Below are 13,297 nucleotides of genomic sequence, written 5' to 3'. Positions count from 1 at the left end.
GTTTATCATTTTATCTCTCTTTTGACCCATTTTAAACTTATATCAGTTTTTAGTATTTTCTGTTTTATTTTAAGTTGAGGTTTTTCTCTATTTTATTCTGTCATCGTTGGAATTTGTCGTTTCTTGTTTTGTTTTGTTTTATTTTCTGAATTTTAAATACAGGATAGTAAATCTATAGAGACAGTAACTGGATTAATAATTACCTATTGTGCATGACAAGGGAGGTTGGGGAAAAAGAGGAACTAACAATGAATACAAGAAAAAAGAAAATGTTCTAAAATTAATTGTGGTGATGACTGTACAACTCTCCTTAATATGACTAAACTATAGAATTAGATGATATGTTAATATGCCAATAAACTATAAAAATCAAAAATGTTATAGCTTAAAAAATTGCAAATACAAGTATTACCATACAACACATACCCACTAACTGCTGCTGTCATACACTCACCACCCCTGCCGTCAAGGTCATTCCAACTCAAAGCCATCCTGTAAAACTTAGTAGAATTTCTCCATAGGTTTTGAGACTAAAAATATTTAAGCGAACAGACAGTCTCATCTTTCTTGAGAAGACTGGCTGGGGGCTTCCAACCACTCGGTGCTTAATCGGTTGCACCACCAAAGGACTCCTCTATAATGGAGTTGGGAACACCCTGAGTCCAACCGTTCATGCCTCAGTTAATAACCATGGGATTGAAGGATAAAGTTCATCCAGAGGCACTCAGAAGAAAGGCCTGGCAATCTAGAGAAAATCAGCTAATGAAAACCCAATGGAGGACCATTCTACTCTGACACCCATGGTGTCACCATGACTTGAAATCAACTTGTCATCAGTTGGATCTAATAGCAGGATACAAGGAAAGGACTCTGGATGCCCCCTGCCTCTTAGTACCAGCTCTCTTACTTAATAAGTGTGGCTTTGACAAGCGGCCTAACATATGTCATAGTTTACCCACACTTTAAAAAAGAAAAAGGATAATTATAGCATCCACTTAAGGGAGTTACTATGAGCATTAAGACATGGAAAACATTCAGAATATATTAATCATTGACTTGAATAATAACTCCAACTATTATCACTAAAAGGTGGTTAGTTGTCAGCTTTCAGCAACATTATTGAATAAAGTTTCTATATTTCTAATTGCAATGATCTGATAATCACTTTTGGATGAGTAAAAGAATTCCTTTTTACATGACCCAATTCCTCAATCCAAGTTTACTACAGATCTCCTTTACTAAATCTACACTTATTAAACTACTCTAACAGCGAGGGAGCCTGGAGTGGAATATAGCTGTCCTTGTGCCGGAACCTCATGCCATTTTCTTGATTCAGTGATGTCACGTATACTAGCATGACAGTAAATTACCTTGCAGTAGTAAATTTTAGGCTCCAGTGGTCCCAATCCCTTGCACTCCTTCCTTATAATCACCTCTGGGCCATGTATGTCCCATCTTGATACTTTGAGCAGCTCTCAGACCCTTGGGCTAGTCCCAAACTGAGGAGGCCCTATATAAGAATGTGGATGAGCTGCTGTTTATCTATAAGCTCTTAAATCATAGAGGCTTTCCTGAGTAGCAGCTTCACGACTATCTGGGTGACCTTGGCTATGTACTTAATTACTCTGAGTTCCAATTTGTTCATTTGTAAAACAAAGACGCCTGGTGTTGTAGTGGTGGAAGTTCTCAGCTGCTAACCAAAAGGTCAGAGTTTGAAACTACCTACCACTCTAGAGGAAAAAGATGTGGCTGTCTGATTCCATAAAGATTTTCAACTTTGGAAACCCCACTGGGGAAGTTCTTCTCTGTCTTATAGGGTCTCTATGCATCACAATCAATTAGACTCCGCATGGAGTTTGTTTACTCTTTCATCTACCTCTCCAAATAGTGATAGTTTCAAAGCAATCAAGTAGTTGTACAAGGCCCCAATAATATGGGGAAAAAAGGAATATAAAATAGAAATTGGCTGCTGTTGGTATTAGTACTATTTATTTAATCAATAATTTTTTTTTCTGCTAGCTAGATTCTGAAGCAATGTTGCATTTTTCAACAATGCCTGCCTGCATAGTTCTTGACTTGCAGCTTCCCTCCTGTGCCCTGCTCCTGGGTCTTATGCCCGTGTTTATATCTTGTGTTCCCATGCTGATCATATGCCCAATATCTCAGTTTAATTTCAATGATTTAATGGTCAGAATTACACCACCAAGCCTTTATTCCTAGTCTTTCTTAATGTGGGAGATCTGCTAAACATGTTCACCTTGGTTGGTCTTGCTGGTATCTGAAACGCCGCTGCATGGCTTCCAGCATTGTAGCAGTCAGTATTCAAGCCACCATAATACAACAAATAGAGAGGTAGCAGAATATAATTATATTGCTTTGATTAGGAAAAAATGGCTACATTCCTTAGCCTATCCATGGTCAAAATATATCAGAAGTATAAGACTCCAGATAAAAATAAGAATCATAGAAAACTGCATAAAATTCAGATCAGAGTCACCAAGATGCAAAAGTCTGAAACCAACCATGCAAAAGGGGCCATCGTAAGGAAAAAGAGGGATGAAAAATGCCTGAGAAAGGTTGTAACTCTCTTAAAAGATTGTGAAGGGAGAGCATAAATAGATGTCAATTTAGCCAGAACCCCTCCCAAGAGAAGGAAGAAAAACCATCTAACAGTTAGAGCATTAGCCTCCATGCGAATGTCTGCCCCAGAAAGAAGATTCCATTCCAGTCCTGGAGGCTGGGAGCTGGGGCCAACACAATGGGTGGGTTACAGAGTCTTACTTTAAGAAGTGTGGGGTTAGATAGGCCCAAATGCCATTCTCACTTAGACTTTATGATCTGATCATGCTTCGGGGAATCCGTCCCTTTGAATGCTTTCTTAAGTCTCAGCAGTGCTACAAAATGGATCTGACATCTAGGGGCAAGAAGCGTGCAAATATCCCATTCACTTCTCACTGCCGCAGCTCTAGCTCAGGGCCAGACATTTTCTTCCTAGACCATGGCAAGGTGAAGACGAGTCGAGACAGCTGAATGTGTAGGAATCACAGAGATTCCTGCATAATATGCCTTTATCTCTGGAAACTCTGAATAGAAAAGTGGTAACATTTTTATTAAAATAAGCATCAGAAAACTAAGCAGAATAGGTAAGGGTCTGAATGCAGAGCAGAACATGAAATTATTCTGAAAACTATTTCAAACCCTCTCCCGACTGGATGACTTTTAAAAAACACTTCTTTACCATATTTGAGAAGATCTTGACTTGGACGTCTATGCCTCCTCCATCGTCAGTGCTTTTCTTCGGTTAAGAACATGAAGGTGATAGAAAATGCCTTTCCGAACCTGACTGTGTCCTAGAATGCCTTCTGCGCTTCACTTTTTGCAGACATTTGATTGAGCTGTACCACACAGGGTCTGGATGCAGAATCTCTTCTTTGCATTGTCGTTGACAAATGCTTACTTGTTATTGCAATAGACGGTGACAATAAGTTGTTTTCTATTGACCAAATTTGGACAGTGTCATACAATAATTTAACTGGAACTGACAGAGAAGTGGATAATCACTGCAGTCATTTTTCCTAACTAGACCCAGCGGTGCCTAGATACTCTTCCCAGCATAAAGACCCCCTCCAGGGATTTGAGAGCAAGGTCCTTTGCTAACAAGCTGAAACCCCTTTGCAAGGTTGAGATGTTCCCCAGGTGCTCTGCTGTTGTTGTTTTTGTTGTTGTTGTTGTTTTGATTTTCCTTTGCAAGAAACAAATGAAGGTGTTTACATAGGGGTGTTTACAAACATTACTTCCACATGGCCTACTTACTTAGGTGACTGGCACATATGGGAATCTGGTAAATTGCATCCTGTGATCAGATGTCTTCAACCTACATTTCACCAAATGGGGCGTAGTGAGCTTCATCAAAGTAGCAAGGTTGACACAGCTCTGCGGCTTTTTATTGCTGTTCTTCGTTCTTAAAGCCGAAATGTTGACAATCTGTTGATTTGTTTTTGTTATTTTCAGTGCTGAGCTTGAATGATTTACGTAGGTTAAATGTATTTTGTGATTTTTGCTGTCTTAGTAGTTCTGTTAGTTGATTCCCACACATGGCAATCTTATGTGCAATGGAACAAATCATTGCCCAGTCCTGCTCCATCTTCCTGATCAGTGTTATGTTTCAGTCCTTCACTACAGCTAGTGTGTCAATCTGTCTCCTGCAGGGATTTCCTTGTTTGGATGACCCTTCCTTTTACCTGCCATGATGTCCTTTCCTATCTATTACCAATTTCTCATGATACGCCTGTGTTCGTCTGGGTAGACTAGAGAAACAAATCCATAGGCACTCTTTTGTGTATAAGAAAAAGTTTATATACAAGAGCAGTTAAATATTGAGAAAACATCCCAGTCCAGTCCAGATCAAGTCCATAAGTCCGATATGAGCCCATTTGTCCAATACCAACCTATAAAGTCCTCTTCAGACTCGCGAAATATGTGCAATGACGCTGAATGCAGGAAGATCACAGGCCAGTGGGTGCAAAATCAGTGGTGGTAGAAGCATCTCAGCGCTGGCAGAGGTCTCGTGTGGCTCATACAGTTCCAGGGCTGCATCAGGATAGGTCCATGTGGCTTCTTCTCAGGGATGACTCACAGGAAGTCAGCCTTGTTAGTAGAGAGTCTCCATGGGAGTGAGGTGAGAGAGAGAGAGAGAGAGAGAGAGAGACTGTCTCCCACCTCCAAGGAAGAAATTCAGGAATTCCTAGAATTCTCAGGAGAGACCATACCCACACAGAGGCCTCATTGGTTATATCTTGATTGATAGACCAGACTCCACCCCTTCACTCATAATCCTCTCAAATTGACACCACATTATGTAATTACCACAAAGTCCAAGGTAAGTAAGTTGAAGTCATGCCATCTTTTCTTCTACAGTGCATATCTGATTTATTAGTTCATTTGGCAACCCATGATAATTCAATATTTTATTTTTGGCTGATACCATAATTATTTTATGGTTTTATTCATAAATGATATTGTAACCTGCCTGTTTCCCAGTAATGATTATGGGAGTTTGTTATTTCATTTATCCCCTTTTCCATAGGACTGCCAATCCGATGTCTAGGTCTGTGGAGGTATCCTTGAAGCCTGTCAAGGTCACACAAGGAGGTTCTCTGAGGTAGACTTGGTCAAGTTGCTTGTATTATTGTCACCTTGTCCCTGAATATTTTAATGTAAAGGGAAAGCAAGGCTTTCAATATTTTAACTGGAGGGGATTTTGTTTGTTTGTTTGTTTTTTAGTTAACTTCTTAGTCAAATACCATTTTGGGGGAGATAATTATAACCAGGTATATATATAAATATAAACTATTCTGTATTCATTGTGATATGCATTATCTTTCAAATAATATTTGTTTCTCTTTTCATCACTACTCAATCAATATTGTGTCTTAGGGGGTAAAAATATAGAGAGATACATATATGTACTTCCCAATATATTGAGTTACTGACTGTCCTATCTGTCTAAGCTCTCTATATTCTTTCTGGAATAAATATTATATATTCCTCCAAATAGATATTAAATACCCTCTTTTACCTAACTGATCTCCAGGTAAACAAATTGAGCCAGGTTTTCCCCTGGTTCTACTCAGCTCATGTTTAAGGGATTATATGACTCTTTCTGAGATACTTGCCCGTTTTTTCTCTCTGAATTCTCTAAAACTTTGCTCCCTCACTCCCATTTAATAATTTCACCCTTCTTTATCTTCTCTTCTTTTCTAGACTTGTTAAAATAGCTCAAGAAAGTGCACGACTCTGTCCCAAGAGAACATAACTAGCACCCCACATTTTGTGGGGACGTTTAAGAGGTTTACAAATACAGTGGTCCTTCCATGACTTAATTACTCTCCACAGACTCAATGACCTTATTGCTGCTCCATCTAGCGTATAACTAGAACACAGGTTATTCAGTTCCTAAGATGTCCACTGGTTCAATGGACTGATATTTGAGATGATAAAGTGTGAGAAATACTATCAGTGGAAGGATTAATTTCATTTCACTCACTGATGATTGGTTGTGTACTGAGCAGTAAAAAAAAGCTGGATACGTTTACCTTGCTCTCGAAAAACACTCAGTTTAAAGATTTGCTTGATGAATCTATGGGTAATTCCTGTTCCTACGGTGGGACTTTGAGACAGATGCACTAAGATGGCCACACTAGTGCACCCATGGAAGATTCCAAGCTTAATACACCAATAGAAATTGTTTTTTGTTGTCAGTTGCAATCAAATTAGCCCTGACTCATGCGGAAAAAAAAAGGAAAGTCTGCCTTGTCCTGTGCCATCCATTCACGTAGTTGGTTTTGGGTCAAACTGTTGTGGTCCATAGGGTTTTTCATTGGCTGATTTTCTAAAGTAGATCACCAGGCCTTTCTTCCTAATCTGTTTTAATCTAATGAAATGTGTTCAGCCTCAGAGCAACATACAAGCTTCCATTAACAAATGGATGGTGTTGTAATGAATTGTATTACTGGAAAACAGGCAGGGTAAAACAGGGGGAAAGGGAAGCAGTGTATAGGTTGTTGGGAAAGAACAGAATCCAGACACAGGGAAGAGTATGTACCAATATACAGCAATGTGAACCAACAGGTTGGACTTCAAGTGCTGCAAGTATACGTAATCACTAGAACCCAGATTTGGAAGGACATAGAAGTGGAAAAATAAACAATTTCATAAAGCTCTATATTGAACTTTAAGAGAATTGAACATTTTAAAAATCCATGATGCAAAGCCATCTGTGGAATTATGAGAAGAGAAATGACAAAATTAGCCTTGCATGTATTTGCCTAACTCTGACCAGTGTGACAGGTCCATGTGAAGAAACCGTGTCGGTTAGATACACACTAAAGAGAACAGATGTGATGCCATTCCCACCTGCTAGAAATACAAAGCAGAGCAATGCAATAATGTACCTGTTCCATCTTAACTCCTTACAAAGGGCCATGGTTCATATAGCTACATTCTCTTTGCCATAGCAATGAAAGAAGTTAGAAATGTAATGGAAATCATTTTACTTTACTCTCCTCTGCCACTTCTGCTGAAATCTTGGTCAGAAGTTTTCCCTTTAAGGGAAATAAAAAGGTTGTAAAGCAACTAACCATCCTTGACAGAAGCAGCTTTGATGTTAATGTTCTATAATTTAAATAACGGCTTCTCCAACATATACACAAAACTTTTCTGAGAAGTAGCGATTACAGGATTAACTACGACTTCAAACATAAGTTCCTTGAGTACTGTGCCAGCATTTCTTTGTTTGGTTAATAATTGTGTTCTAAAGATGCCTTTACTTGTTTTCTGAGTAATGAGTTCTGATTTTTTTCTTTTTCTTCTTTTTCAAATGTTTAATATGACATTGGATTTCTGCCATTGGAATCCTAGCCAAAAAACAATTTACCTTCCAAAGTTCATAATATTGTCCAGTACGATGAATATCATAAGACATAGCCTCTTCAAAGAGATTTAACAGAAAAAGAGAATTGGCATAAAAATATCAGCAATTAAATTAATAGAACTACCACCAATCTGTCAGTTTGTAGTATTGTGTTGGTTTGCATGTTACAATGATGGCATAGAAATCATGACATTAGTATTTCAAATACCAGTAGGATCATTTCTGGTAGACAGCTTGCAGCAGAGCATCCAGATCGAAACAGGGTATTAAGAAAGGGCTGGTAATCTACTTCTGAAAATTAGCTAATTAAAAAACATGACTCACAACAGAACATTGTCCAACTCACTTGCTTTGAACAGGTTGTTAGGGAGGATCCCTGGAGGAGGACATCCTGTTTGGTGAAGCAGACGGCAAACAGGAGCTTGGGAGATCCTCAGGAATATAGATTGGCACTGTGCCCTCAATGTGCAACTTAAGCAGGCCAGCGATGGTAAGGGGCATAAGAGATTAGGCAATAGCTCATGCATGAAGTGACTATGTTTCAGAGACAAATCAATAGCATCTAATAATAACAAAAAAGTTATTAAGACTCTAGGCCAAGGAATCCTTTCCAGTCACCATCCCAGGTAACAGTCCTTATACAAGAAACGGAAGCATTGTAAGGACTTAAGATCTCAGGGTACAGCATCAATATACTCGTGTTCCCCAGAAGGGACCTTGATCTTAACAAGGCATTGGGTTTCAAAAAGAAGACAGCCTGGTATTCAACTTTTGAAAATCAGCCGGTCAAAAACTCTATGAATCACCTTGCTCTGCTCTACCACCAAACATGGAGATGCTGCACTATGAGGCAGTATTCCATTCACTGAACATGACATTGCCTTGAGTCTGGGGTTTATTTGACAGCAGTTAACAGCAACCAATTTAAAACGCATGTACATATTATTAACTCTATATGTGTAATAAGAAACTGTTATCGAAAAGGAAATCTCGGTATTAAGCATGGTAGTAAGTGGTGCAGACCTACATTAAAAGCTAGGATTTAAAATTTCTGCTTTCCTTTCTATAAAAAAGACAAAATCCCTGTCTTTTAAAGTTGAATAAAGACAAACACTCTTATACCCCAAGAAATAATTGATCTGCTGGCTTGCCTCAGTATGATCTAACTAAAAATTACGGAAGGCATTATAATACTCATGCTGGAAGCAATAGAAGAGAAAGCCTTTTGTTAATAAATTACCCTCAGAAAAAGTTATAAAATGATCATTAAAATAAAAGAAATGACCTAATTTTACTCAATGAATTGTACTTTGATTACAGGCCACCAGTAGGTATTAATAAACAGAATTATGTTTGCCTTTAATCAATACGTTTGTATATCACAAGTTTTGAGAATCCTATACTAATGCAAAGCCAGCAAACACTTTTTTTCCCTGTGGAAGAAAAACTTTAACTGCTGTTGCAAAAATAATCTGAAGGAAGTAGAAATTGGTTTCAGTAACATTCACTCATAGAGAGTATGTTCTAGAAACTAGAGGTAACTGGATTTACATTTCTGGCAGTAATTGAATAGAACCGTCCCAGATGGTTTGGCTGAATCCAACACCTAATGAGGATGAAAGCCTTGTCTGTTGGGAATTTTGAGTGATACCTGGAGAAATATTATACTGCGCATAAACCAAATTGAATTGTTTTCACAAGTTTTGTAAAGTTTCATACAGTGAAAGATTTTTTTGTACATACACTTTAATTTCACAGCAAGAGTGGCATGGAATACCTAAATACAGAATAGAGCAGTCAAGCAAGATATCTCACTCCTTGATATAATAATGCACACGATTCAAAGGGATTACACTATGATTACATCCGGGGCTTTCTGGAACTGCAAGGTTGCAGAAAGTGCAACGTTGGTGCCATGAAACTGGTGGTTACGGAAAGCATGGCCCCTGGGGTCAGTAGCTAGAAAGCAGCCCCACCTTCTTCTATGTATTTTCTCTTTTTGTGTTTTTCTTTCTTCACATTTCTTAATCAACTCTGCTGCTGTTGCTGCTTCTTCACAAAACTGCTAGAAACAAAGCTGTCATCATTGAACATAGCACCCTGGCAATCAAGACGTTTAAAACCGTCACTCTTCTGGTGCGAAGAAAACACGGTGTGACATTTCGAACTCAGATTTACCAACAGGGTGGTCACACATTTTTCTGGCTTGAAGACTTCCACCACTTTCCTGATCAGGTCATCCCAGGAGGTCTGACTTAAGTTTGTTTCAAAGCTACCTTAAGAAAATTCTGGTTCTGGAGTGATGTGAATAGTCCAATAGGTTCCATCCGATTGCATTCCATTCATTGAATACTCTCAAGGATTGAACAGCGTAGCATCAAGGACAGACCTGGTATCAGGTCACGAATGCCACTCTCATGAGTGACATCCTTTGCAGGAACACCGTCTTTCATGGAGAACTGGTCCATGACTGCTGGGTCCAGCTCACTCATCAGAATGTCCAGGCTTTCATCGGACTGGCTGATTCCTCGACTCTCTGGGAAATCCAGAGTTTATAAGTCCCAACAGTCAGTATTCATAAGTCCCATACGATACGCTGCTCCATTTGGGAAAATTGCATTAAGAAACTATTTCGTCCTGGAAAATCTGGTGTGGGTTCTCATGGTGAGAAGGCTTCATGAAATTTTTAAGAGAATAAAAGAAGCTTTGAATGGAGTCAAATTCCCTGTAGTCCCTAGCAAGCTTCAACGGGGAACCAGTGCTGTCAGTAAGAGGGTGGTGCCACGTGTCTTCAAAATGAATCGTCTCTGGGAGACAAACATGCGACACTCACTGAGTATAGGAGCTTCCTGCTTGCCAGTTTCTGTCACACTGATCATTGAACATTGCACATCCTTCAAAAGTCTGGATCTTGGGGTGTGCAAAGATCCCCAGATTCTTGGTTTGCGTCGGGCTGCTGCTGGGAGAACCAAACCCCTAGCAGCTTCTTGGTTCCTTCAAGGAACTGTGCAGCTTCCATCACCGTGAGACTAGCAAACCACCACCAACCCCAGTAATCAACTAAATTCAATCTCTTCTCCCACTGCTAGAGGATGGTTCTAGCTGTGTTTTAAGTTCAGGTTCCTTTTTTTGCCCCTATCATTTTGTATTCCTTTTTTTAAGAAAAGGATGAATAAAAATTTCCTGGCTTTGTGTGTGTGCAAAAGTTGAACGTGAGTTTGTTGGAAATAGAGGCAGCTACGGTTCAGTCTCTTGTAGTCCCTGTTTCCCGTTACAGAGAGTAGAGGGAGAGTACACGTCGCCGGCCAGACTGTGTAAGATGCCAGCAAACACTTTTATGAGGAGCAACATCTGCTTCTGTGTTGATCTGAGACATCAAACACGTCCCAAATCATTCTAAGTTATTCTTTGCAATAAAAAAGGGACTAAGATGATTAACTGATACATTTTGCTAACATTCTATCCCAAGCTAGACTCAGAATGGTGTGGAAAAAGAATTGAGCCAGGTGTCCTGAGTGCTGATTTCAACTCAAACACTTCCTTGGCTTTTAGTCTCCTCCTCTGTAAACATGTGCCCCCTCCTCAACCCACCCCTCCACAAAAAATGGATGTAATGTGAGGGGGATGGTTGTAGTACTAAATTAAATTATGATGGGGGGGGGGTGTGAGGGTCAGCCCTGACCCGGTGCTACTACTAACAGGTTCAGTAATGCACAATTGTATGGTTGAGATATATAAGTATTATATTAAAGTCATCGAGAGTACGAGAGACACAATAATGCAGTCAGACACATTACATGGTAGCATTGCTCACTAAGCCCAGCTTGGTGGTCCATGTGGAGAGAGGGGGAGGGGAAGGAGGGCAAGGGAACAAGGGAGAGAGGACAGGAGAGGAGAGGGGGGAGAGAGGGGAGCGACCAGGGAGCTCGAGGTCTGAGAGAGAGGTCAGAGAGCTCTATATTGCTGACCCTCACCTATATACCTTTGGGGGCATGCCAGTCCACTAATTATAGGTAGAGACATACGTCACAGGGAGGGGCTGCACTATAGGTTACACAGCAATGAGAAGGGGTGGTCTAGGGACATACACTCAATAGAAAGAGAAGGGACAGAGCCAGTTTGGCCTGTTCCTGGCCCAACTGATAGAGACCATTATCAGTAGGATGTGAACTCAGGCCACAGGAGCCTGTCCATTGTCCCCAGCAGCAAGGAGCAGGCCCAGTGCAGTCTGGCAACTGATCGCCCTCAGGGGAGGGAATACCTGTGCATCTGACTTCCCCCCACAGATGGTGCAATGGAAATTCATTTCACCAAGTCAGATTGTTAATCACGCTTTCCATGTAGAGGTTTTGAAAAGATTGCGTAAGAGTGTGTGACAAAAAAGGCCTGATTTGTGGCAGACGGGGGACTGGTTTTGCCACCAAGACAATGCCTCTGCTCACACAGCCATCTCAGTGTGCCAGTGCTGGGCAAAAAAATCTCTCTTGCCCCATGCTCCTTATTCAACTGACCTCACTCAGTGAGACTTCTTTTTGTTTCCATGAATGAAGAGGGATATGAAAAGACAGCAATTTGACAAGGTAGAAGAGGTAAAGAAAAAATTAGGAAGATGCTGTCAGCTATCCAAACAGATGAGTTTGAAAAATGTTTCCAAGAATGGAATCTCAAATTTGACAAATGTATTCAGTATAATGGAGAGGACTTTGAAGGTGATAAGGTTGTTTTGTAAAAAAAAATTAAACATGTACCTTTGAAGAAAATTCCATTTTGGAGGGGTACCCCTTCATATGCCTCTATAGAACCTTCAGAAAGGTATAAGACAATTTGTCTTTGTTTTATTTTTAAATTATTTTACATGTAGAGAAAAGTTACAAAGTAATAAAAAGGGTACTGCATACTTTTCATCTAAGCTTCTCCAGTGCCAATTTCATGTGTAATCATATTGCAATTATCAAAATAAATAAATTAGTATTGGTACAGTTATTGATGAAGCTGCAGGCTTCATTCATTTCTTGCTATTGTGTTTTGTCAGTTCCAAAATCCCACATCACATTTCAGTCTCAGAGGCCCCTTGTGCCCTAGGGTCCTGGTGTCCTGTGTTTTGAAGAGTTCTGAGAAGACTTGTTGGTAGTGTTCTGGGCTCCAGTCTATCAATGTGGGTTTATCTAGTGTTTTATAGTGATCACAGTGAGATGGCACATCATTTTCACAAGCAGGCCATGTGTTTCATCTCAGGAGATTTAGCTCATCTAATTATCATATTTTGGAGTATGAATGGATAATGTCTAGATTCACCATTCAAACTGTCTTAAAATTAAATGCTGAATATTTTTATTAACTTTTTGATTTAACAATAAACATATATGATGACACCCCCTCCCCAGTTCCTAAACCTTAATGAGTAAATAAAAAGGAAGGAAAAGCACATTATTCTTTCCCCCCAAAAATGATCATGCATGGAAAAGCTAAATTGGAGTTTTGAATGGGGTGGGAGATGCTATTTCAAACCCATAGAGTAATATGATATTTCTCTGTATGTGTAGTAATTGTATTTGCATTTAACTATTAATGGGCCACCGGTGGCATAATGTTAGACAGCCCTGTGGGAGAAAGATGGGTTTTTCTGTGGAGTTTTATAGCCTTGGAAAACCAAAGGGTTCTATCATGTCCTGTAGGGTTTGCTGTAAGTCAGAATGGATTTCATCGTTGTGAGTTAGGAGTTTGGGATTTGCTGTATAGCCAGCCAGAAATTCAACAGATATGCAAAATAAATGACAAAGCAATCATTGGAATGTCTTGAGAATATTTATGAGAGAATGCTCTCTTACTGATTTTTAATTTAAAATTCAATTGGGTGGTGTTATC

The 13,297-nt window shown here is 39.6% G+C and overlaps 1 pseudogene; it reads right to left on the bottom strand.

The window, feature by feature from the left end:
• Nucleotides 1–9,460: 9,460 nt before the first annotated feature.
• LOC101643745 lies at nt 9,461–10,451 on the bottom strand (annotated as a pseudogene).
• Nucleotides 10,452–13,297: the final 2,846 nt, after the last annotated feature.

The sequence above is a fragment of the Echinops telfairi genome, unplaced genomic scaffold (assembly GCF_000313985.2).
Source record: "Echinops telfairi isolate 266 unplaced genomic scaffold, ASM31398v2 ScPeMD7_655;HRSCAF=1070, whole genome shotgun sequence".
NCBI classification, from domain to species: domain Eukaryota; kingdom Metazoa; phylum Chordata; class Mammalia; order Afrosoricida; family Tenrecidae; genus Echinops; species Echinops telfairi.
The sequence above is the reverse complement of the archived record's forward strand: the minus strand, read 5'-3'. Positions and strand labels throughout refer to the sequence as shown.